The 25,000-nt window shown below is 41.3% G+C and overlaps 1 protein-coding gene across 4 annotated transcripts in view; it reads left to right on the forward strand.

Annotated features, from left to right (window-relative positions):
- mbpb (myelin basic protein b) overlaps window positions 1–25,000 on the forward strand; it is a 55,511-nt gene that overhangs the window by 1,459 nt on the left and 29,052 nt on the right. For all 4 annotated transcript variants that reach the window (XR_007139094.1, XR_007139095.1, XM_047806233.1 and 1 more), the window contains 3 exons: window positions 11,993–12,131; window positions 14,619–14,677; window positions 19,765–19,825. The gene's annotated coding sequence lies outside the window, so the exon portion shown is untranslated. Of the gene's footprint in view, window positions 1–11,992; window positions 12,132–14,618; window positions 14,678–19,764; window positions 19,826–25,000 lie in introns of those variants that run through there.

The following is a 25,000-nucleotide window of genomic DNA, read 5'->3' on the forward strand; positions in this document are numbered from 1 at the left end:
ACTCGATGTGTTTCACACGTATTATCATGTTATTACAACATTTTAATATTTTAACTGACATTTCACTTAATAAGGCATAATTTTAAGTTTGTATTTATGACCTTACCATCTGTCAGTAAGGCCAGTATATTAAATATTAGCATATTATTAGGTAATGTTTTCAGACACATTTAAAAGGTCAAACTTTTTACTTCTAACATTTAAAATGAAGGAAATGAAGGAAACGGTTAAAGCGGCCATTTTGGAATTTGACCCAACTTAGCATCTGTTGTGCAGGAGGAACACGTTTAGCGTCGCTCTGACACCTACAGTCATTTACACCTGAAGGCATTTATATACAGTGTTTGAAGTGTATAGAAGGTGATAATTCTAGGTGTTGACTGTGCTTTGTGTTGCCTTTCGTCAATCTGTCGTGTATAATGTATTAGAACACACGTAGCCTATATTGTGGTTTCCTGTTTTCATTAAGTAAGAACATATACCTTCGGAATTGTTCGCTAGTGATCGTAGACATTTGCCTTTCTTATATGTGGCATTGTGTATTTTTAGTCTTCCTGTACGCTGCAGTCGTAAGAGCAAGTTCCCCTTGAAACAGCTCGGTATAGATTTACTACAGAAAAAGGGGAAGTATTTAATCTGTTTATCTTTAATTAGAGATGCAAACTAAAGGTCAGGTATTCGTTGTTGTTTGGTGATTATTTACCCTCTCAGAAATGTGGGTGTGTGTGTGTGTGGTATTATACAGCGTGATTTCAGCTGTGTGTAAAGGTTCATTAAGTGTCACGTTGCATGATTAAAAATAAAAGGGGAAATCTTGGCTTGAATTCTTGGCTTGACTTTTTACAGGTTGTACAATGAAAGGTAGATGTGCGTATAAAGGTACATGTGCGTATAAAGATGGATGCGTGTATAAAGACAGCAAAGTTTCGCTTAAGATCTCATACAGAGAATGAGCACATGAGTGAAATTGGATCATAGAAGCCTTTAGTATCGTCATATAAACATATTTATATACCAGCACAGTGAAATTCTTCCTTTATATATCCTAATGTTGGAGATTGGGGACAGAATACAGTGGCAGCTTTGATACAGCACCCATTCAGAAGGGATTGTTAAGGGCCTTGCTCAAGGGCCCAATATTGGCAGCTTGGCAGTGCTGGGTGCTTGAACCCTTAGCTTCCAATCAACAACCCAGAGCCTTAACCACTTGAGCCACCATTTCCTTTATAACAGTTAAATCTTGAGGTAATGAGGATTTTTATTTTCGTCCATCAACACAATGTTGTCTTTTTTCGACATCAATGCTAACGTCGTTGTAGCTATTCCATGACTTTAGTTATTCTTTTCCATTCGGTCCTCTTGGGCTTTCTTGAACTCAACTCACAAGCAAAAGCCTCGTGAACAGTGTTTCACAAGTCCAACACGACAGCACAATGGATCTAAATAACTGTCATATAAACCTGGTGTAAAATGTTATTATCAATCATGTAGCGTAGCAGCGAGTGAGAACTTTGCTGCCTTTACATTGCAGGAATTTCCTCCCGTTTTGTCGAGTCCAATTTCAGTATCCAACGTCTTCGTCACGTCTCACTCCACAGTGGTGGTTAATATGAAACTCTTATGAAAGTAGACATTAAAGACTTTCAGAATTTGTAGTGTTTCCGAAGTATTTCTGTTTTTATCTAGAATACTAGGGGAGTTTTTTTTTTTCTTCATAGAAAGGTTCCAAACCCCCAAATGTACAAATGAATGAAGGAAGTATTTATATTCTCTTTTGGTAAGTGTAGCATTGTGCATTTTTTTCTACACAGATATGTAGCTTTAATTTCATGCACATTATATTTTTTATGTATTTGTCTCACTGATGAATTAAATATAGCTTCAGTGTAACTTCAAGTCTACTAGCATGTCATGTCATTAGCTTTAGCCTTAGCTTTAATGTGACTTCAGTAATAACAAATAAGGATCGAGTTGGTGGAGTGGGATTTAGTTACAGTGAACAACCATACAGGTGTAGGGTGTGTGTGTGTGTGTGTGTGTGTGTGTCTGTGTGTGTGTGCATTCTGGAACTTTCATGCACACAGAAAGTTCTTACTTCCGTCTTGTGTGTTTCCTGTTTGCACGACTCAAAAAGCTTTCACCTTTACCTTACTCTGACACTATATATGATTATAACACACAAGCACACACACACACACACACACACACACACACACACACACACACACACACACACACACACACACACATACACACACACACGCACACACACAGTCACACACAGTGAGAGAAGGATGTCCAGATGGATTGGAGTGTGTTACTGCCAGATTCTACACACGCCCTCAAAAATGCCCTCTGAGTTATTTCCTGCTTTGTGTTTATGTGCGTGTGTGTGCATGTGTGTGCGTTTGTGTGCGTGTGTGTGCAGTGCATGTGTGTGTGTTATAATCCTATATAGTGTCAGAGTTCCAGCTTTTAGATAAATCTCTCTCTCTCTCTCTCTCTCTCTCTCTCTCTCTCTCTCTTACCCCCCCCACCACCACCACCACCACCACCACACACACTATGCAAGCTGCTCAGCTCACACTCAGCTGAGAGTGTGTTTGTGTGACCTTTTCTCTCTCTGTGATAGCTGTAGTATCTGGACTGTAAATTTAAAGATCGTGTGTTGCTTTAACATTTCAAAGCTGCCCATTTACATGACCATATTAGCTTTAATTAGCTTTGATTCAAAAAGCAGTTTTGATTATCTATAATTAACTTTACTTTATAATAGAGAAGCAAACAACAAACCCAACAAACAAAACCGACTGATTTACAGATGAATGAACAAATGTTGATTATGAACTTACAAAATTTAGAGTTAATCACTAAGTGAATTTAGTTCCGCTACATTTTAGTGCGTGTATTAGCATGATAAAATTTGCCTTTTGAATTAGCATACTTTTAAAATTAGCATACTTTTAAAATTAGCATACTTTTTTAGCAGTGAAAAAAATGTTTTCTCTAGATCCACAAAGATAAAAAGTAGAGAGTCGTGAGTATCAGATTCTTGAGCTGTGTTTGAGTTCTATTCTCACTTATTTCACTTCATTCCCTCGTTAGTTTTTATTTCCATGTGTTCCAAGTTTTGTTCCATGTGTTTCCATGTGTTTCTGATCAATTTTTAGTGTGTTAATTCCTGCATTCCTGTAGCCCAAAAAGTTTATTTCTGTTGAAAAGCAATTCATATTCCCTTCTGATCGAGAGAGAGAGAGAGAGAGAGAGAGAGAGAGAGAGAGAGAGAGAGAGAGTCTCAAGAGAGCACAAAAGGTCACCATTTTCTGTTCTCTGGTTCATTTTATGAAGCAGCATTACAGTAATCAGAAACACATGAAAAAGCCAGTCCTTAAAAATAAACAAGAGTTATGAAATAACATTAAAACTAGCATAGTACTCATTTAAAAACACAGGGATTAGCGTTGTAGCTAACACCTATACTATAAAACATAGGAATTAGCATTGTAGCAATGCAAAAACACAGGTTTTAGCATTGTAGTAATAGAAAAAAACACTAGCCTTATAATAAATGAAAACTACAAAACATCTGTTACAACTAGGATAAGATAACATGAGGTAAATTATCGTAATAGTTAATCCTGTGGTTGTTGTAAAGACAGATTGAGTTTTTGTACACAACATCAACATGCGTTTTAGCTACATTTATTAGCATTTAGTTAAAATGTAAAACTTAAATGTATGTTAAACGTTTATAACTGGTATATTCAAGGTAAAGTTTCTGTTAGTTAATATGTCATGGGCTGTAAAGTCTTATCTGTGTACTGTTCCACCTGAGGTTAGTCAGTAAAACACCCTAAAAACATGCTAACCCACAATTAGCTTTGTACGGTCAACTGGCTAACTACAGGGGTGTAAAGAGTTTCTCCTAGCGACGGAACTCTAAGAAAATTCTTAGCAATTTTGGTGTTTCCCCTTAAAATGAAAGAGAAGATCCCTGTAAAGATAAAAGTTCTTCATAAAGCATCTTAACCCTTGAAAGAGCTCAGAAGGTTAAAAAGTGTTAGAAGTGAGGAGGACTTTTAAGAGGATTAAGAGTTTCTTTATCAGAGGAGAAAATGGCTGAAAGGTGAAGAGATGTGTTGTATACAACAACACATTTAGCAGACACCTTTATCCAGAGTGACTTACAATTTAATTCAATTTATACAACTAAGCAATTTAGGGTTAAGGGCCTTGCTCAGGGGCCCAGCAGTGGCAGTTTGGTGGACCTGGGATTTGAACTCGTGGCCTTCCAATCAGTAGTCCAACGCCTTAACCACTAGGCTACCATAATAAGATGAAGATCAATCGTATCAGAGATAACTTCTCAGTACATTTATAACATACAGATGTTAGCGCATCTCTAACGTGATCGGTCACGAACGTAATCCCTACACAATGCATACTCGAATATCTGAAAATAGAGACAAAGTGAAGGTTTATAATAGACCAGATTTTAAAAGCACTTTCAATCAACCAATCATAGTCTTCGATAGTATGTGTCACCTAGTAACAAGCAGTGTTGTAACGTAACGAAGTAAAAATACTAAGTAATAAATAATAAATTAATAAATAATAAATTACTTCGCTATTTAAATTTATGTCAACTTTCACTTTTACTCCACTACATTTCCTAGATAAAATATATACTTTTACTCCACTATATTTCCACTAAGCGTCTTCGTTACTCGTCACTGCAAAATAAAATCACAAGAAATGTGTGTGACTGCAATAAGGGAGGTTTTGCGAATCACTGCTCCTAGATTGCATTACGCAAGTCCGCACGCTCTACGGAGACACGCGTGGCGTGCACGCGCAGTCAGAGCTGGAGGCGTTTATCTATAACGGCGGCAACCAAAAGCAGTGAAATGTCACTTTTCTTATTACCAGAGTTGATAGCACAAATAAAATATAAATGCAATATCAATACTAAATAAAAATAACATTTATTGATTTGGTCTTTGTCTTGTGAATATTTGTTTATCTGTTTTGTTTATTTGTTATTTGTTTATAATGATTGCATTTGTAGAGAATACACACATACATGAACTGATTTGATGCAGGACTGGCATCATTACATCATGCATAAAATTTTGGTGTCCACTTTTGCCATTTAATAATACCATAACTTTTGGCTTACTATGTAGTCATGTAATATATAATATAAAACTCTTCTTGTTTTAAATTCTCACTGAGGGCTAAAACCCCTAAAGATGAAACCCTAGAACCGCCCCTGCTCTTATGTCCACCGAAAATCACTGAAATTTTAATTTTTACTTTTACTTCAAATACTTAAGTACATTAAATATCAGAAAATGACTTTTGATACTTAAGTACAGTAAATATCAGATACTTTAAGACTTTTACTTGAGTAATATTCTAAAAGGTGACTTTCACTTCTACCAAAGTCTTTTTCTTACTCGATACTCGAACTTTTACTGAAGTATCGTTTTCTAGTACTTTATACAACACTGGTAACAGGTTAAGCCCCGCCTCCTCTCTAAGATAAACGTTGCTCTATTTTCCCTGTTCAGAGTTTGGTCTTAAATCATTTTGAAGATAAGATTCCTGGTTATAGATTTTTAAGCTAAATAAGGAGCTCTCTCAGATCATTATTAGAGTCCTTATGAATACAGGCACTGAATTATAAAAGACAGGATGAGAAAAACAACTCCCAAAAACAAGAACAAATATTTTTGACAAGACATGACAGCTACATTGAAGCTAACATAAACTAGTATTATAGAAACAGCAGAGCTTTACAGTAAATAAGCTAACCATTGTAACGTGCTTAGCGTTACAATAACCTGGCTAATCCACAATTTAGCACTTAAAATAAGCAGTTTATTTGATAATCTAGCATTATAATGAAGAGGTTAAACATGAATAAGCAGTATGCTGAGGTACATTTTGGCTATAGATAAACCGGTGAAGTAAAAATGACTGTAATTATAGAGTTTATTTTAAATTTAATTAGCTGGTGAGGCAAAAATGTCTTGCTGCAGTGTTGACTAGTGACTATAATAAGAATTACTGGTCTACGATGGCTGTGTACTGTCTGTTCTGTGTGACTAATTGTGTGTGTGAGTGAGTGTGTGTGTGTGTGTGTGTTTTTGTGTTTGTGTGTTTGTGTGAGAGAGAGAGATGCTAGTTCAGGTGCTTCACTAAAATTGAATTCATTTTGAATCCCGCAGATTAAGAGCCACTTCATCTTTACAGAGCTAGCATTGTCATTTTAAGTATATTAATTAAATCTGTATAATCAGTCCATTGTTTATCGCATCTCTGCATTTTAAACTGTGCGTGCATGCGTGTGTGTGTGTGTGTGTGTGTGTTTTTATGGAAGAACATAGTGTTAGTGTTCGAGCAATGGATTATTTCCTCCGATTGCTCATGGAGGTTTGCTGTGCTGTGAGCCACATGTGCTTTCTTTCACCGTTACACAATCCTCCAGTCTTTCAAGCCCTTGCATGATCCAGAAGGCTGTTACGCAATGTATGTGCACGTGTTTGCATACGCTCTTGTCATTACATACATCCCAAAGGTCAGCAGTCAGGTTTGGCAGCGAGTCACAGTGTTTTTCACATAACCAACACCATACAGCATTTAAATGCTGATCTGTGTTTTGAAAAACAAAGTCTGCCTGTTTTAAACACCTCTTTAAATAAAACCATGGCCTCCTCTTCACCAGCAGTTTTAAGGTGAATTGTGACCATTTATGTTTGCACAGTGTAAATTTATTAGTTAATAATGGTAAAAATTGGTACACAGTATCTCACCGAATCATTGAAAAATCTTATTCATAGCATTGTAGTAAGCTAACAACAGGAATTAGCATTATAGTAATGTAAACACACAGGAATTATTCATTCATTCATTCATTCATTCATTCATTTTCTACCGCTTATCCGAACTTCTCGGGTTACGGGGAGCCTGTGCCTATCTCAGGCGTCATCGGGCATCGAGGCAGGATACACCCTGGACGGAGTGCCAACTTATTGCAGGGCACACACACACTCTCATTCACTCACACACTCACACACTACAGACAATTTTCCAGAGATGCCAATCAACCTACCATGCATGTCTTTGGACCGCGGGAGGAAACCGGAGTACCCGGAGGAAACCCCCGAGGCACGGGGAGAACATGCAAACTCCACACACACAAGGTGGAGGTGGGAATCGAACCCCCAACCCTGGAGGTGTGAGGCAAACATGTTAACCACTAAGCCACTGTGCCCCCCTACACAGGAATTAGCATTGCAGTAATGTAAACAGTAAATAACAGTGTGCTGTAGCGTGCCAGAAACCGCAAATGAATTGTTTTATGTTTGCACAGTGCACATTTATTGGTTACATTTATTTTTCTTTCTGTGTCACTTACAAACTCAAATATCTCACACCGTTGAACCATCTCCTTCCTTTAGTAGATTTTTTTCTACTTCTTCATCTGGGCGGTTATAACGTTAAATTTGCCGTGTTGACTCGTTTGTAAACAGTAACTCATGCCAGGATGTTCCGTGGCATTTCTGCTGAAAAACAGTTTTCTCATGAAGAGATGAATGATGTAAGAGATCCGACGGAAGTTTATCAGCTTCACTATGTTTAGCACTTTCCTTACCGTGACTCCAACTCACCTTATCTCTCAGCGGTTTGTGAAGTGTTTGTGAAATTTTCGTCCATGCTAAGAATAAACCCACGTGCCATAGATAGCCCAGCTCACATTTTAATGCTCATTTTAACTCTTTTTCACATACAAACTTATATTTAAATATATATTTCTATAAAATGGCTAATACTTAAATGATACTGAAGTTAGCAGCTATCAAGTAGAAAGAAGTAGAAACTGTGTAAAGTTTGTGCAAAAGTCGTGTACCGTTTCTGCATCTGTGACAGTCAGCAACGTCAGATAAAGAATTAAAAAAATTTATTAGCATAAAGGTTTAAATAAAATTGGAGACTTCTATGTTAAAGGTTATTTAAAACTTATACATTTATTAAAAACAGCCTTAAAAACTAAGAGTTCATGAGCGTGGACTTCATCTCTAAGTCATGTCATGACATGTTTTGAAAACCGAACTGAAGTTGATAAGAATAGAAATGTAACGTAATTCATCGGCTTGACGACTTGCAAGCTGAAACAAAGGTCTTGAAATGTCTCACAGTGTGACATTAGGACTGTCGGAGACAAATCTCAAACCAAATTTATACCAGACTCGTCATATCAAACATCTCGTCCGGACGTGAGACGTGTCTAGAGCAACAGGGGGCTTTTATTACTTTACTTTATGCTGGAAATCAGTTACCATGGTGACGTTATCTATTTTGTGATACACGGTTGCTGTTTTAATGCTCGTGAGCTACCTGATTATCCTCTAGATTTGATAGCTCTAATTCCCGAGCGTCCCGTGCCACAACCGAGACTCACATTTACTAACTAGATTTGTAAAGTTCGTCGTGACAAACTTTGATGTTGGCTTTGACTTGGCAAGTATTCACAAAGGCCGGTGCTTTTTGGAGGCCTGTGGACATAAGGGTCAGTGTTACTTTTTGAGGCAAGTGGACAGAAAAGAAAGCTAGGGTGCCAAAACATTTGGAGGCAAGTGGAGACGAGCATGTGACGTCATCCGAATACTCTTGAGTGTTTTGATGTCACATGTCCATGTTGTGCTAATTTTTGATTTTCATGTGACATCACGTGACGTCATCAGAATACCCGTGAGGAAGTCCCCCTCATTGTTCTGAGTGTTTTGATACGTCACATGTCCATGTTGTAAAAAGTTTTCAGATTTTGCATATTTTGGGGGCGGGGCTGCGGCCCAACCGAAAGGCCAGTCGGTACACCAATATAAACCTTTGTTCAGAGGTGTTCTTTGTTCATCACCCTAAAGGAGCTGGTTGAGTTTGGTGTAAATAATTCGAAAGCTTGCCGAGTTATAAACCTCCTAACTTTATAATGGGAGTCTATGGGAAAAAAGGCCACTTTGAGACCCGGCACCGGAAGTACCGGTACTCGGATCGCTTAGAAAAGTAACAGCAACAAACTTCAGAACTTCAGGTTCTACAACATGTAAGAGAAATGTAAGAGTTTGATTTGGATGGGATTGAGATGATCCATGGATTGCTCGGGTGAATCAATGGCCAAGGGTTTGTGCCATGGATTTCTTTCTCCTTCCTGCTCAATATCCCTAGATGCTCCATCAAGAGGCAAGATGCTCCCTCTTGTATTAGAAAGCATGTTTTTTATTGGAGCTGGTCATGAATATGGAAGATTAGGACGTTCTAGACAGGATGGGGGGGGGGGACGACGGTGGATTAGTGGTTAGCACGTTCGCCTCACACCTCCAGGGTTGGGGGTTCGATTCTCGCCTCCGCCTTGTGTGTGTGAAGTTTGCATGTTCTCCCCGTGCCTCGGGGGTTTCCTCCGGGTACTCCAATTTCCTCCCCCGGTCCAAAGACATGCATGGTAGGTTGATTGGCATCTCTGGTAAAATTGTCCATAGTGTGTGAGTGTGTGAGTGCAAATTTCTATTTATTTATTTATTTATTTTTTCCTTACCCTATGAAACAGAATGAATCACAATGATTACAGAATGCAGGGGTTAAAAAAAACAACATACTTTAAAAACCGTGTCTGGTTCATGAGTGGCATGTTGAAGGAGAAATATTTCAGCGTCGGTGTGAATCCAGCACACCGTGAACTGTTGCTGCTACGTTCAGTCACGTCCAACACGCAGCTTGTTTTTCTGCCCCAGAGCTTCAGCGAATGCATCAACAGAGTTCAAGCTTTATTTTATCTTTAATATTGATAACAATCAATCAAATTTAAATAAAGAACTAGATAGCTTGACGTTTCTAGGAGCATCGTTATGGTTACCGTATGCATTCTTGACACTCCGGACATCGTTTTTTTTTTTTTTAAATCTTTTTTTCCTCCCTTAAAATTAAATATATAATTCAATCAGTATCAGTGTCTGTCAATAACAAATCGATACTCTAGTGAAGACGGAGCAGTCCGTAGTCGACAGGCTTCGCTGTGAAGAACCTCTAAGCAGAAAAAGTTCCTAAGAAAGATCCCTAGGATCCGAAAGATTTCCTCTCGACCGTCCCATGAATTATATATGGAACTCGCCTCTAGCAGAAAGTCCAGAGATCCTCCAGGTTCACGAGAAGCTCAGCTCAAATAAATTCTGCTTCTTCTTCCACAGCATTCGGCTCCTTTACACGAAAAGCTTTTTCTTTCTTTTTACTTTGCTTGATATACACAACCTTTCAAATACTCATAATGTGCACCTCGATCATGGACACATTTAGTACTGATTTCTAATGGAACTTGTAATTAAAATATACAGGTCTATTCAGAATCCTAAAATCCTAATCAGCTCCACCAGATTTATGTAAAAGAGCAAGTTTTTTTAATTTAATGTTTTAATATATCTAAGGGATTTTCAACACTGAAAAAAATGTTGTTGTTGTGCTCCCTGATCATGGATCGTCCGATCCGCACATTTGATCGAACATAAGTTCTGTGACTGGCTCGGTTCCCTGTCCGAAGACTGCAGGACTAAAAACTAGTTAAATAGTTTGGGGGGGGGGGGGGGGCTCTTTGTGAGATAGACCACAGACTCTGTACTACGTTTAACAATTATTAAAAACAGGCATGTGCATCCTAGCTAGCAGGTGAAGAACTCAAACAACAAAATCACCAGCTAACTTACTTTAAATTTGCAAGAACTACAGACTAATACAATAACAGGCTTAAATAAACCCAGAACATAAGTCCACTTACAGTTCTCACGGTCACGCCTTTTATCAACTGGCTAGTTATCCTCCAGACAGTGACGGACCACGTCTTTCTCTCATTTCGGCCGTGTGGCGCGCGTGCCCGCTCGCGGTGTGAAGCGCGTCCGCGCTATTCTCCGTGATGCACTTGGCGGCCTTTTGTGCGGCGGAATTTTTTTTTCCGACGACCTCGTTACGGCGGTAGGGTTTCCCAGCTTAGGCGGGCCGCCCGAACTCCAAAGTGCTGCGGGAAACCCTGTATATTCAACTTTAACAAGTAAACGTGATCGCTTCACGTAGCATTAACTGCTAACCAGTTCCAATAGGATATCTCAACAGGATCTTGGAGTTGAGTGGAACTACAGTGTTATTACTGTGTTACACTTGAGAGATTAACATACCAGATTTGGTGGTTTGATTCTCAGCTCAGGTGTGAACTCGGGATTTGATTTTATTAAAAAAAAAAATACCGCCTCAAATGGTTGCGTGGATATTTAATGGTGCTAATGTTGCTCAATTCACATGGAGAAGATGGAGACATTCGAATGAAGTCAATTCAGTTAGTTTATTCTCCAGTGAACTAAACTCTACTTATATAGAATTCCTCGCAGATAAGCAGAAAATATGACTGCAACACTTTTTAAGGCTTAACGCTAACATTATCGATGAGATGTAATTGTTTTGTTTTTGTTTTTTGTTTTTTTTTTGTTTTCCAAGGTTTAGAAATTTATCAGCGGTGCTCCAGTTTATTGCACCACACTAGAGAAGTGTAGTGCAGATCGAAAGTGACATGGAAACCGTCGCTGCACTGATTACTGGCTGTTGCCATGGCAACATGCAACACCCTTTCCGACCGTCTTCGGGAGCGGTATTTCCGAAGACGGAGCCAAAATAAACGAAGCATTTCAGACATGTTGTGACTGAAATGTCAGTCACGCGATAGGGCTTTTCGCGCCGAGCGTAAACCCCGCGGTATCATCGATCTAAAATCCGTATTTATCTCCGGCTAGAGGAATGTTTCACAACGGCAATTTAGAAGCGAGGTTATCATCGGTTTATCCCGGATTTTCAAACTCTAGCGTTAGCTTCACACCGAGGTGCCAGACATGTACCAGCTCTTATCTTACCTCAAAGTTCTTATCACTCCTCATACTGCACCTTACTCCCTCAGATCTACCAGCACTGCTCCACTGGTCCCACCATCACTCAGAGTAAGAAGGAAGTACACATCAATACTCTTCTGTTCTGGCACCGAGGTGGTGGAATAAAATTCCTCTAGATGTCCAAACAGCCGAGTCTTCAAACGATCGGTAAAGACTTATCTCTTCCTCAAACACTTAAACTAGCGATTATTTTCCCTGTTTGTTTTATGTCTATATTTAAAAAAAAAAAAAACCTGAACATTTTTAGGTTAATGGTACCCTCCTAAGTCTGTAACCTAGTGAACCAGTGTTAATGTATTCATACAGTAGCTTTCAAAGCACTCGCGTATGTCGCTCCTTATAAAGGCGTCTCCAGGACGTAGCGCACACTTAGCAAAAACGTCTCGGTAGCAGGACGTTCGAGGACACACACGAGACATCGGTAAAGGGTTGGTCATATACTATACGGCGAACATATCAAGAACAAAAAACGATTAGAAATCTGTGAAAGATAACAATGTCTGTACAACAAGTCGATATTCAAAGCACGGCGTATTTATCCAATCACGGTCGCTGATAAGGCAAGATTACGTCAGATTATGAATACCCAGAATTCATTGTTAAACTCGGGGGGGCGGGGATTATGAACCGTATTACACACAATCTTGCTGATATACTGATATACCAACTACAGCCGACTCGCACCGTGCCGATGTTCAGTACCAGTTTACAGTAATACGGTATTTGTATAGAACAGATTAAGGTCTGTGTAGATTGTGTTTACCGCCACCGTTTTTATCCAGTTATACGATTAACGTGATTCTAAGAACATATTTACGGTACACGTAAAGGCTTTATGGTGCAAATATTTTATTACAGCTCTTTGGTTAGGGTTAGGGTTAGGGCTATGTTGTGAAAAATCCCAGAACCCAAGAATGCATTAAAAGCAGTGTGACATGCCTTAAGGGGATTATGATTGGAGTCATAAGACACATGGGAATAAACCCCAGATTTAAGGTAATATATAACTAGAGAATAAAATAACCACACTTGAGTCAGAGGGTGGATAAAGTAGGAGATGTTTATTATAAGAACTTAGTAAAGGGGTTATAGTAGGAGTGTAATCTGGAGATCCAGGGCTAGAATCGGAGGAAGAAGATGCAAAGGTGGGAGGGAGGGAACAGCATAAATGCGCTGCAGCATAAATGGCTGCCTACTGCTCTGGGTGTGTGTTCACGGTGTGTTCACTGCTGTGTGTGTGTCCCCAGGCGCCGCAGCATAAATGGCTGCCCACTGCTCTGGGTGTGTGTTTACGGTGTGTGTGTGTGTGTGTGTTCACTGCTGTGTGTGTGCACTTTGGATGGGTTAAATACAGAGAACGAATTCTGAGTACTGCTCACCGTACTTAGCCGTATGTCACGTCACTTTACTTTACTAATATAGGCATAAGGAGGTACTGAGGGAGGAGGAGGAGAGTCGGGAGTTCCAAGCTCAGAGGAGCAAGGGTTAGCATGAGGACAGCCATCAGTTTGAGTTCTCTGGTCCACGAGTTTAACCAGAGGGGTTTGAGAGGAGGACGTGCAAGCAGGATAAGGATGTTTTGCTGCAGTTCGTAGTTAAATGTCGCACTGCGGCGTTCAACCACCACCGTTTTCATCCAATTATACGATTAACGTGATTCTAAAAACATATTTACGGTACACCGTTGTCCTGAGTTGAGTTACCGGAGTCTAGACGTAAAGGCTTTATGGTGCAAATATTTGGGTTAGGGTTAGGGTTAGGGCTAGGGTTAGGGTTAGGGCTAGGGCTAGGGTTAGGGTTAGGGTTAGGGCTAGGGTTAGGGTTGGGGTTGGGGTCAGGGTTAGGGTTAGGGTTGGGGTTAGGGTTAGGGTTAGGGCTAGGGTTAGGGTTAGGGCTAACCTTAACCCTAACACATCAAACAAGAGTAATGTTGGTTTGAGGAAGTGAGGAAGTAATGAGTGGTAGACTTGGATGTGTGTGTGTGTGTGTGTGTGTGTGAGAGTCACTCAGAACCTCATTTCTTAGGCATGACTCTGTCAGCCATGCCGAGCCCGTTTTTTTTTTTTGTTTGTTTTTTTTTTTTAGCAGCTACCTGTGAAATGAAGGAACATGTTTTTTTCTGTGAGGTGTGAAATTGTTGCACATGAGTTTTTAACATGTTCAGGAGGAACTGAGGATTAAACCCCAGAGTAAAAAGATTCCATTCAAACGAACAGCCGCAGGCATCGGTTCAGCTCTAGAGAGGCGCATTTCTGGGCAGCGAGATAACGTCTGTCTCATTCACTCGGGTTCGTTAAACAGGGCTAAGAAATTATGAGACGAGAATGTAAGATTAGAACATGCCCATACACACACACACACACACACACACACACACATACTGTTGTATTGCAATATTTGTGAGGCATTTCTATTGGCTTGTAGGTGAAAAATGTGTGTTTTGTGAAAACCAATGATGGACAGATGAAAGTCTGTCTCTCTCTCTCTCTCTCTCTCTCTCTCTCTCTCTCTCTATCTATCTTAATAAATGATGAAAAGTTTAAGTTAAACACATTTAGTAGTGGGATGTGGCTCATTTTGTGTGTGTGTGTGTGTGTGTGTGTGTGTGTGTGTGTGTGTGTGTGTGTTCTGCAGTTGCTGTGGGCAGTATGGGACAGCACATGGGAAAACGTGAGCTATCACCAGAGTCGAAGGTAACACACACACACACACACACACACACACACACACACACACACACACACACACTAAAATGATGCATGCAACATGTTTCCATCCCCTGTGTAGTGCACTCACAGTATATAAGGGCTGAGCAGGCTGTATCTCACATGACAAATTACACTGAAGTGCACTGCCTGAAGTGGCACATGTTGGTTCAGGACACTTTAAAAGTGATAAACCATCTTCAATCACACGTTTGGAGGGGGAATGGAAGTGTAGTGCACTACAGAGTCTAGATGGCGTTATTATATACCCTCCCTGTCAAGTGCACTTAAGGGCTGGGGAGTTGAATCCCAAATAACATGTAGGGTTCTTTTCTGCCTCACACTCTCTCTGTCTCACTCTCTGTCTGTCCTACTGCCTCACACTCTCTCTGTCTCACTCTCTGTCTGTCCTACTGCCTCACATTCTCTCTGTCTCACTCTCTCTGTTCTACTGCCTCGCACTCTCCCTGTCTCATTCTCTGTTTATTTTTCCGCCTCACACTCTCTCTGTCTCACTCTCTGACTGTCCTACTGCCTCACACTCTCTCTGTCTCACTCTCTGTCTGTCCTACTGCCTCACACTCTCTCTGTCTCACTCTCTGCTTATCTTTCCGCCTCACACTCTCTCTGTCTCACTCTCTGACTGCCTTTCTGCTTCACGCTCTCTCTGTCTCACTCTCTGTCTGTCCTACTGCCTCACACTCTCTCTGTCTCACTCTCTGTCTGTCCTACTGCCTCACACTCTCTCTGTCTCACTCTCTGTCTGTCCTACTGCCTCACACTCTCTCTGTCTCACTCTCTGTCTGTCCTACTGCCTCACACTCTCTCTGTCTCACTCTCTGCTTATCTTTCCGCCTCACACTCTCTCTGTCTCACTCTCTGACTGCCTTTCTGCTTCACGCTCTCTCTGTCTCACTCTCTGTCTGTCCTACTGCCTCACACTCTCTCTGTCTCACTCTCTGTTTATCTTTCCACCTCACACTCTCTCTGTCTCACGCTCTGACTGTCTTTCTGCCTCACACTCTCTCTGTCTCAATCTCTGTCCATCTGCCTCACACTCTCTCTGTCTCACTCTCTGTTTATCTTTCCGCCTCACACTCTCTCTGTCTCACTCTCTGTCTGTCCTACTGCCTCACACTCTCTCTGTCTCACTCTCTGACTGCCTTTCTGCTTTACACTCTCTCTGTCTCACTCTCTGTCCATCTGCCTCACACTCTCTCTGTCTCACTCTCTGACTGCCTTTCTGCCTCACACTCTCTCTGTCTCACTGTCTGTTTATCTTTCCGCCTCACACTCTCTCTGTCTCACTCTCTGTTTATCTTTCCGCCTCACACTCTCTCTGTCTCACTCTCTGTCCGTCTGCCTCACACTCTCTCTGTCTCACTCTCTGACTGTCCTACTGCCTCACACTCTCTCTGTCTCACTCTCTGACTGTCCTACTGCCTCACACTCTCTGTGTTGTACTCTATCTTCTGTCTGTTCTATAGAGTGATAATGATCTGGGTTTCTTTCGTTTACTCAGGTACTCAGGTTGAGATCTCTAGTCTGAGAGACACCATGTTGCTAGGCAGTGTGTTATTTCGGTGCGTGTGTGTGTGTGTCTGAGTTATTTACTCAGATCTGACTGAGAGCTGTGGGAACTTTTGTGAACACACACACACACACACACACACACACACACACACACACACACACACACACACACACACACACACACGTCAAGTGCACAAACAGCCCTGGCTCCAGTGTTCTAGGTTACCATGGTAATTCGTGATGCCTCTGCATCTTTGCTGACTGCACACACAAAAGCACACGTCATATTAAAGGTCGAATATTTAACAATATCGGCATCAAGTGCTATTTAAATTGTCTTACGGTGTTCTTGCTAGGACAGGTTTAATATGGACATACTGTAGAATGACATATTCATAAAATAAAACTTGTTAAGATTACAAAAATGTGTTAACAGATTCTACACACACACACACACACACACACACACAGACACACACCAACTCACAGAACTCATTAAACCATTTATCAGAATTATAAAGAAATAGAAAAGAAAAAGAAAAACAACTAAGAACGGAGAAACGACTAAAACAAAACAAGAAACAGAAGCCAGGATGGAACTTTCAACTAAATCAGAACAAAACAAAAAAGAGCACAACACACACACACACACACACACACACACACACACACACACACACACACACACACACACACACAATGAAACACAACAAAAACCAGACACTGAAGGGCTACTAGAACCAGCATTAGAACAAAGTTAGCCTCAAGACTAGCACAGAAACTAAAGTCAGAAACATTCTGTGTTCACTTTCACCAACGAAGCATGTTGAACAACGAAAATAATTTAGCCTTAGCATGTAGCTACCTACTATCATGTGTGCTGATAATGTATCATATCGCGGTAAAGTAAAAGTGTATTAAACATTAGTATACTTAAGGTACATTATCAAACGCGCTAACAGTAGCCCCGCCCACAGCTCCTGACGCAAGCGGTTCTTCAGTCTAGACCAGCAACGTTTTGGTGCTACTTAAGAACCACTTTTCCTGTTTCAGAGCCGGTGCTTTGGCGGTCGAAACAGAAAGAACTGGTTCTAAATTAGGCTCCGAACCTGCACTCAAACTGCCTCGGTGGAAAAGGGGCATGTGTTGTTCCTTTAGTCTAAGTAATCATATACTGTACGTGCATACACAGCAGTTTAGGATGAACCTGACAGAACACAACAGGGGAATAGTATTTATTTTCCTCAAATGATTCAGGGAACCACTGAATCATTCATAAATAATGATCTCAAGCAGCCTCACCGAATCACAGAGCTCTTAACTCATACAATAATGTTGGCAATCCACCGCTAACGGCATTCGCGAACTCATTTCCACCGATATCGATCACGTATATTAGGTGCTGTAGCTACACTGAGTTAATGTAAGTTAAATATCCCTCAGTAGACACAGCAGACTGTAACAACACAACACAACACAATGGTACCTGCATCTCTTATCATGAACTCTGATTGGGAACGTTGCTGTATTTCTATACAAATGCTCTGAACGATTAGTTATGGAAACTTAAATATATATCATATAATATGATTCTGAATATAGATCTGCATCTATTCTGTTACTGGTATCAGGTACCGATCACATACTGTGCTCGTTTACTTGTATAAACTCTCCAATACTCAACCCTCGACACCAGGGGTTTGTATGATGGATTAGAATGAACAGTAATCTAGAGGTGTATCGCGATTAAAGATGCACAGTGTTCTCCGTTTAAATATAAAAGAGCTTCGCCAGAGTCGATACAAGTGACCGGATCCTTAAATACTTAAAGATAACGGCTTTAAATTTGAACCGATTATGAACGAGCACTTTTCTATAAATACAGTAATACCTCGAGATACGAATTTAATTCGTTCTGTGACCTTGGCCGTATCTCAAATCGCTCGTATCTCAATTTGCTCGTATCTCAAAGCAATTTCCCCTGTTTAAATGAATTGAAATCCCATTAATCCGTTCCAGCTCGCAAAATTCCACTCCGGTTGTTTTGTTTGTTGTTTTGAATATGAAAAATGTACCGTACCTTTATTTATAAATGACAAATATTGTATAAAAACATACAGTGATAAAAGAGAATGGTAAAAAAATAAACTGGTTTTACTATAAAGTGCATTATTTACCTCGGAGATCAGACGACTCGGGCTAACGGAAGATGCGCACGGAGGTTGAGGGAGGAGTAAACAGGCGGAGGAGTAAACAGGCGGAGGAGTTAGGAGGAATTACACTTTCACTTTCGTTCACTTACTCGCTACTGTACACTGCTACTTTACGCTTAAATGGAACTTAACTAAACTTCACTAAAATTAACGAACTTGACCGAAATTCTTTTAACTTAACTGAACTTAATTGCTACAATTTCTGTTTTCTTGACATAAACATTCTAAACATTTTCTAAACATTCATTTTGCTTCATTTTCTTCATCGCTTTTCTCTTCACTTGTTTTTGCCTTTTTTTGTCACTCTTTCCTCACTAACATCTGCCGGTCGTTTTAATAAAAAGCCGTCCGGGCGGCATATCGGATGCGGTGTAGTCGCACAAGTTCAAATTTTTTAACGGATCCGACGCTCAAAACGGATCTGAAAATTACGGATCCGCAGACGGTCGGCACCTCACGCAGCACCTTCGTGACTCTCCATAGAAAATTAACGCCTTCCGGGTTATCGGCCGTCGTTTGTCGCGTGCAGTGGAAAGGCCGCTTTAACCGAGTGAGACGCGGGAAGCTGAGGTGGGGGAAACAGAGCATGTGTGGTTGTTGGGGATGTTGGGCATGTTGGGGAGGTTTGGGGGCAGTCGTGGTCTAATGGTTAGAGAGTCTGATTCGTAACCCAAAGGTTGTGGGTTCGAGTCTCGGGCCGACCACGACTGAGGTGCCCTTGAGCCCTTGCCCTTGAGCAAGGCACCAAACCCCCCGACTGCTCCCCGAGCGTGTGTTCACAGTGTGTGTTCACGGTGTGTGTGTGTGTGTGTGTGTGCACTTTGGATGGGTTAAATGCAGAGAACAAATTCTGTTCACCGTACTTAGCCGTATGTCACGTCACAGTTTGTTTCGGCGGCAGCGGCTCGGATGCTCGTATTTCAAAGATTTGCTCGTATCTCAAGGCAAAAAAATTGGGTCGAATCACAGCTCGTATCTCCAAAAATTCGTATGTCAAAGCACTCGTATCTCGAGGTATCACTGTATAGTGCTAGACAAAAAAGAAATACTTATAAAACACTACAATTTCGTAAAGCACCGAGTGTCTGCGTTCATACGAGGTTCATATTAACCACCACCGCGAAGTGAGACGTGACAAAAAAACGTTCAATATCGAACACAGACACACAAAAAAAAAAAACAAGAGGAAAGTCATTTTTTGAGAGCAGTTCAGTTCAGTGAGCACTGAGACACGCAGGAGTGAGACGTTGAGACACAGTGGGACCTGGCAAGTTATTTTGAAACTCACGTGTGTGTGTGTGTGTGTGTGTGTGTGTGTGTGTGTTTCAGACGCTGTCAGACCCAGCCTCTAGTACCACAGCGGAGTCTGACACTCGGGACGATGTCTTTGGTAAGAGTCTTTATTTATTTATTTGTTTGTTTGTTTGGGTGCTTTTTGTTTCTTTGTACTTTTTGAGATGTTCTTAAGGCGGCCTTTGGCTCTGAAGATGTGGCATAATGAATCCTCACAGCTCTGAGTCACGCCAGTGTGTTTGTCAGGCCTCATCCACTTCACTCGGAGAACAAAGGACCACACGCTTTGTTCACCACGATGAAAGACTCTCCCTGCTGTTATTTTCACCAAAATCTAAAAGGAGACCTGGCAATATATCAGTGTCACGATATAGCACGATAAAGACGGCCGAAATACTCCCGAGTCCGAAATATAGATCAGATCATTTTAGTAAGTACATCTAACCAGGATTCGGATTACGGCTCTTTCCTCAGGTGGTCCAAGAATATCTAGTTATTTGTCTAGAGAAGGAATTCATAACACTGTAATCTGGAGAAAAATATCCACAGGGACATATTTATTAATTCAAATCTTAAAAATAATTGAACAGAACTATTTGACTATTCAAATATTAGACTCAAATGCGTACATTGTAAATATTATTCCGCACGTTAGGCTCAAGTTCAAGTGACAGGTCAAAGAAGTTAAAAACCATTAAAGCTCAATCATCACTATAACTCCCCCCATCTCAACACACACACACACACACACTATGGACAAGTTAGAGATGCCAATCAGCCCACAAGGCATAAGGGAAGTACCCAGAGAGAACTCCTGAAGCACATGGAGAGAACCCTGAACCCTGGAGGTGTGACACATGCAAACCACTAAGCCACTGTTCTGCACTTATCGAACATATTAATGATTAATCAGTGAAAAAATAATGTTTAAATTAAAATAATGTGAAGGTGTCCTGGTGAACTCTAGACATAAACATGATGAAACTCATCACCATCAAAACCACACTCAAGTGTTTGGTAGACTGCCCCCTGGTGGCCATGGAGCTCTGAGCATATCACTTACAGTATGTACTAGAGCCCTGCGCGGGACTGTTTTTATAAACCCGCACCCACCCGCTCCCGCTGAATTTCTGACCGGGACCGCCCGCGCCCGCAAGCTGCGTGTTCCACTCCCGCCCGCGCCCGCGATGTTCGTGTCCACTCCCGCCCACTGCCGCGGATTTTTTCTCGAGAGCTTGTGAAAATTTTGATTGTATACAAATGATCAGACTAATTATTAGTTCAGGTGAATGTCCAGAATAACAGAATTAAACATGATTGCATTTAAATAAGATAAATGAATACTAATGCTAATGCTAATCTTCTACTCAACGTCATGTGTTCACTCGATTCTTATTATTAGGCTACACAGCAAATCCCACCGGGTCCCACGGATCTCCCGCTACATTTTTTGACCGCCCACTCCCGCCCGGGGCAAAGGTGAAACCGCCCGCTCCCGCGAGATTTGCGTTGGGTCCCGCGGGAGCCCAATCCCAATGCAGCCCTCTAGTATGTGCTCTTTAACTCCTTAGCTATAGATAAAGATAGAAATTAAGTTAAGAGTTGTGTAAAGTTAGAATAGAGTATGGCTTTATATAACTGAAATATTCGTGAGATGCAGTCAACAGGTGTTGTATAACGTGTTAGCGATAACTGACTGCAGGACACCGTGTGTGTGTGTGTGTGTGTGTGTGTGCTGGAGATTCAGGTAGAAATCAATTGTATAATGTGTTAGTGTCTGCTGGAGAGAGAAAGAGAGAGTGTGTGTGTGTGTGTGTGTGTGTGTGTGTGTGTGTGTGTGTGTGTGTGTGTGTGTGTGTGAGGGAGAGGGAGAGTGGTTAATGGATATTTAATCGCATTTAAAGATGCGCAATCTGATGTGTGTTTGCTCAGAGCTACTTACTAAGCAAACACACACACACACACACACACACACACGGACAACACATCAGACATCAGCCTTATTATGTGGCTCACTCATTAAAGCTCGAGTCTGATCAGCTGAGAAAGAAAGAAAGAAAAAAGAAAGAAAGAAAGAAAGAAATAATTAGGAAACAGATTAACTGACTGGATTAGAGTTACTTTAGAACATCAGTCATCCAGAAAAAAGTCTCAGTTCGACGTTTTTAAACATTTTCTTGTCCAGTACTCAGTTATTGGCTGTTTAATATAAAGAGTCTGAGCAGACATCGCACAAGTGCAGCAGGTTCACACCACCACAACGTTATCCCAACATCAAAACCAAATCTGAAACCCAGGCGCATCAAAACGAACAGAAACAATAACAGAGTTGTTTCCTCACAGCGAGCTAAGTGACCGTCAGTCAGCCTTAACAAACAAATGACCGTAATAGACCATAATAATAAACCATAATAATAAAGGACTATTCATGTTCAAGGGGGCACGGTGGCTTAGTGGTTAGTACGTTCGCGTCACACCTCCAGGGTTGGGGGTTCGATTCCCACCTCCGCCTTGTGTGTGTGTGGAGTTTGCATGTTCTCCCCGTGCCTCGGGGGTTTCCTCCGGGTACTCCGGTTTCCTCCGCCGGTCCAAAGACATGCATGGTAGGTTGATTGGCATCTCTAGAAAATTGTCCGTAGTGTGTGTGTGAGTGAATGTGAGTGTGTGTGTGCCCTGTGATGGGTTGGCACTCCGTCCAAGGTGTATCCTGCCTCGATGCCCGATGACGCCTCGAGAAGTTCGGATAAAGCGGTAGAAAATAAATGAATGAATGAATATTCAGGTTCACTGAAAATGTTTGAAATTACATCATATCATAGTTTAGATTAAAAAAAAAAGAAATACTGATGAAAAGCTACAAATTCTTAAAGTTCCGAGTGTCTACTTTCATCCGAGCTTCATATTAACACCACCATGTAATGCGACATGACAAAGACGTTCGATATCGAACACGGACACAACGCAACAGGAGCAAACTCCATTTTTTTTATGTCTGGGGAAAGAAAATCAATTAAGGAATGCATTAGTTCGACCTCCTGTACTGATAAATATGGAGGAATGAACGTAATATTGACTCTGTCGACTCTTCATGAACATCGTCATTCACAGTTACAGAGTTAAATACTCTAAATATATTATCTGACATGTATATAACGAGCTGCGCTGTGTGTGTTGCGTTAATCGCGTACGAACGAGCATTTAGAGCCGCGAAATCTGACGGTGAAACTAAACTGAAGCAGCTATAACTAATAACTGAGCGATTCTAACGCTTCAGTGTTATTATTGAAACATAAATCTCACAGAATTAGGTTTCTAATGTTTTTATTTATTAGAATCTGCATGTAATTAGAGTTATAGAGAGTTATGAGAGAGGGAATGAACACACACACACACACACAGTTCTATACCCTGCTGTCTAACTCCCTGCTGTCTGTCTTCTTCCTGTCTGCCTCTCTGCTGTTGTCTCATTGTTTACTTCTCCCTCATCAATTCAATTCAATTCAACGTAATTTGACTCAATTTAATTGGGTTTAGTTCCGCTTTACTGGTTCAGTCTTTTTTTTATCTCTGTCTTATTGTCAGTCTGATTTAATAACAGATAGATTGATTGGCATCACAGCTTCACTTGTCAGCTCGTTCTCTATTTCTCCCTGACTCTCTTGTTTCTCTCTCAAAAAGTCTCTGAGTGTAAATTGTTTTTTTTTATTGATCTGTCCCTTGTGGTAACTGTGTGTGTGTGTGTGTGTGTGTGTGTGTGTGTGTGTACAGGTAAGCTGTCCTCTCCACACACTTTATTGTCCTTCTCCTAATCGCACTTGTATGAATGGTCGTGCAGGACGATGTCATTAAGGCACCGCCGCTGCAGCACTTTTTTTCTTTCTGTGATTTGAACTTCTTGGCATTTATATCACACCTCAGGTCCCCTGACGTCTGGACCCTCAAATGTTCGTACTGATTCCCATGAAATGTCACTTTGTAGATCATTTCAGGGAGACTTGATTTGAACATTTTTAAATACTGTTTTTGTGCACTCAACTTTAGTAAGCACTGAGCAGGTCACAGACACAGTAAGGGACAATACAGTGCGAGAGCATGTCAATGTCGCATTACAGGATCGATTCACGCAGTGAGAGCATGTTTGTGTCGCATTAGAGGATCAATTTAGGAAGTGAGAGCATGTTACTGTCGCATTACAGGATTGATTCCCCCAGTAAAGGTTACTGTCGCATTACAGGATCGAGTCGTGCAGTGAGAGCACGTTACTGTCGCATTACAGGATCGATTCAGGCAGTGAGAGCACGTTACTGTCGCATTACAGGATCGAGTCGTGCAGTGAAAGCATGTTACTGTCGCATTACAGGATCGATTCAGGCAGTGAGAGCATGTTACTGTCTCATTACAGGATTGAGTCCCCCAATAAAAGTAACTGTCGCATTACAGGATCGAGTCGTGCAGTGAGAGAACGTTACTGTCGCATTACAGGATCGAGTCGTGCAGTGAAAGCACGTTACTGTCGCATTACAGGATCGATTCAGGCAGTGAGAGCATGTTACTGTCGCATTACAGGATCGAGTCGTGCAGTGACAGCATGTTACTGTCGCATTACAGGATCGAGTCGTGCAGTGAGAGCATGTTACTGTCGCATTACAGGATCGGTTCAGGCAGTGAGAGCATGTTACTGTCGCATTACAGGATTGAGTCGTGCAGTGAGAGCATGTTACTGTTGCATTACAGGATCGGTTCAGGCAGTGAGAGCATGTTACTGTCGCATTACAGGATTGAGTCGTGCAGTGAGAGCATGTTACTGTCGCATTACAGGATCCAGTCGTGCAGTGAGAGCACGTTACTGTCGCATTACAGGATCGAGTCGTGCAGTGAGAGCATGTTACTGTCGCATTACAGGATCGATTCAGGCAGTGAGAGCACGTTACTGTCGCATTACAGGATCGATTCAGGCAGTGAGAGCACGTTACTGTCGCATTACAGGATCGAGTCGTGCAGTGAGAGCACGTTACTGTCGCATTACAGGATTGAGTCGTGCAGTGAGAGCATGTTACTGTCGCATTACAGGATCAAGTCGTGCAGTGAGAGCACGTTACTGTCGCATTACAGGATTGATTCAGGCAGTGAGAGCACGTTACTGTCGCATTACAGGATCGAGTCGTGCAGTGAGAGCATGTTACTGTCGCATTACAGGATCGAGTCGTGCAGTGAGAGCACGTTACTGTCGCATTACAGGATCGATTCAGGCAGTGAGAGCATGTTACTGTCG

The sequence above is a fragment of the Tachysurus fulvidraco genome, chromosome 22, assembly GCF_022655615.1.
Source record: "Tachysurus fulvidraco isolate hzauxx_2018 chromosome 22, HZAU_PFXX_2.0, whole genome shotgun sequence".
Lineage (NCBI taxonomy): Eukaryota > Metazoa > Chordata > Actinopteri > Siluriformes > Bagridae > Tachysurus > Tachysurus fulvidraco.